Source organism: Austrofundulus limnaeus, unplaced genomic scaffold (genome assembly GCF_001266775.1).
Source record: "Austrofundulus limnaeus strain Quisiro unplaced genomic scaffold, Austrofundulus_limnaeus-1.0 Scaffold36, whole genome shotgun sequence".
In the NCBI taxonomy this organism is placed as follows: Eukaryota; Metazoa; Chordata; class Actinopteri; order Cyprinodontiformes; family Rivulidae; genus Austrofundulus; species Austrofundulus limnaeus.
Genome location: NW_013952438.1, coordinates 1 through 2,354, shown reverse-complemented (window position 1 = coordinate 2,354; position 2,354 = coordinate 1).

Genomic DNA, 2,354 nt, shown 5'->3' with positions numbered 1-2,354 from the left:
CATGATGTTTGGAGTTTCACCTGAACCAAGTTTAACGGCTGTGGATTTTCAGATTAAATCTAATTGGATCAACAGCTGAGGTCAGCTCGTGCCCTCTGGTTCTCCCTCTGTACCTTTCTCCTTATCCACCTGAAATATTTAAAATACAATAAACCCTCATCATTATAGGATTTTTAATATTAGTTTGATAATGGTGTAAGAGTTGAACCATTTTTTAATAATAGGATCATTAACTGACAGTTTTTTTAACAGCTAAAATATTTCATTGCAAAGTAATCAACATAAACAAAGAAGATCTTGATCTGAAATGGTGCATTTTGACAGAGATTACTCCAGTATAGTTTTCCCTGATATAATAAATGCAATTCTGAAATGCGGGTCCACACTCAATGTAAACAAAGCAGTCCATCTAAAACCACTTGCGTTACTGTACATGACTGGCCTACATCAGGCCAATCGTAAAACAAGTTGAAAATTTGACCTATTTACAGTCACTTTGGCTGTTTCTGTAAGTAAACAAACTCGTTAGATCAGGGGAGGGCAATTACTGTCCAGCGGGCCATATGTGGCCCTTGAGTGACTTCTGTCCGGTCCACCATTTTTTAAAATGTTTTTACTTTAAAAAATGCACTCAAAGCAGCTCTTTGAGCACTCCTCTTTTGATCTGCCTACATATGTGAACAGTAATTCTCAGTGATGAAGTTCAACAAATCCAGGTACAGATCCTCTGTTACCGATAATCACCTTTCTGCTATTCTTTCCATCACCACGCTATAATTATTTTTGTTTTTACTGTTTGCATAGAAATATTTTCCTTTATCACCTACATCACCATTTCATATATTTATTTAAATATTTCAGCATATCCTTGCCCTACAGCATTAGCAGCTAATTAAAATATTTAATTTACTGCTCTTAATAAAAAAAAGTGACTATTAAGCAGAATTAAGTACAAGGTATTACTAGTTTCGGCCCTCCAACATACTTTAGCTCAAGTTTCTCATGTGGCCCCCAGAGAAAAATAATTGCCCACCCCTATGACAGTTTGCATCTGGTCACAAACTTTGCTTAAAATTCATTTACAAACACATCAATCAGCAGTATACAAAATAATGTGCAGATACCATAACTTTGCAACAATTTTAATGTAATAAAAGCAAATTTGACAAAACAAAAACCTGATGTGGATAAATGTTTAAAATATTTGTACCTCCTTAAACACGCCAGATCTCCTCTGTTCTTGGAAGCTACGCAGGGTCAGGGTTAGTATTTGGATGCGAGACCATGAATACCAGGTGCCGAAAAACCAAGTTTTGCGCCCACATTGGAACATTTGCAATAGAAAACCGTTCGCTTTCATAGGTCGCCTTCTATGAAAGATAAAAAAACATAACAATGAATTAAAATAAAAAAGGTAAACAAAAATTAAATTTGACCTTTCAGAAAACTGGTCTCCAGTTCTGAGATTAACTTCAGTTATAAAGACCAGTGGACTCACACTTTTTCAGAAGGAATGCAAAAAAAAAAAAAAAAAAAAAAAAAAAAACGAATTGTGTTTGTTTGTTCGTTTTGTTTTGGGTTTTTTTTTTCAATGCCTGTATTTTGTTTTAGAAATTATCACATACTCTTGACCTGAAATGAAAAATTAAGTTTTAAAACAAGGCAGTTCTCAGTGCCAGTGAGCTTGATTCACAATCTGAGTTTTACTGGAACTCACAAATATTTTCATCTAGCTTTTATCTGGAGACTTTTGACTTAGAACCAATTTGGAACTGATTTTTTTATTATTGACTCTGAATTTTCATGACACTGACAGCTCTGGCTGTGAAACACTGAAATAATCTGGAGAAAAAAAACATTTTCTGAAACTTAACAACTGAAGCAAAAGTAATATGTGATGTACAATGTCCTAAAGATTTTCTTTCACAACATGACAGCTTTTTTTTTACATATTCTTATTTATTAAATTTATAAGCTTTGCTGCCTATTTATGTTTCATTTCAGTACCACTTGAAAAAAATCCTTGTAAATGATTAATTGACAGATGTTTAAACTATTGCAAAAAAAATGTGCATAAACAATTACACTGCATTTAATAAAATAAGAAAACTGACTCCTTTCTTGCCAAAAAGTGACCCAATACGTACCTGTTGATCCTGTTTTTTCAAAACTTAAATTTTAAATATTTAATATTTTCAGTAAGTTACCTGCACCTAAAAACTATGAGGATTTTTATATAGATAGCTTGTTTCAGCATATTAATATTTAAAATGTAAGACCTTAATTTACGCCATATTTTCTCTCCCGCATTCATTGTTTTTGTGTATTACTGTATATTTTGACCTGCATTGACC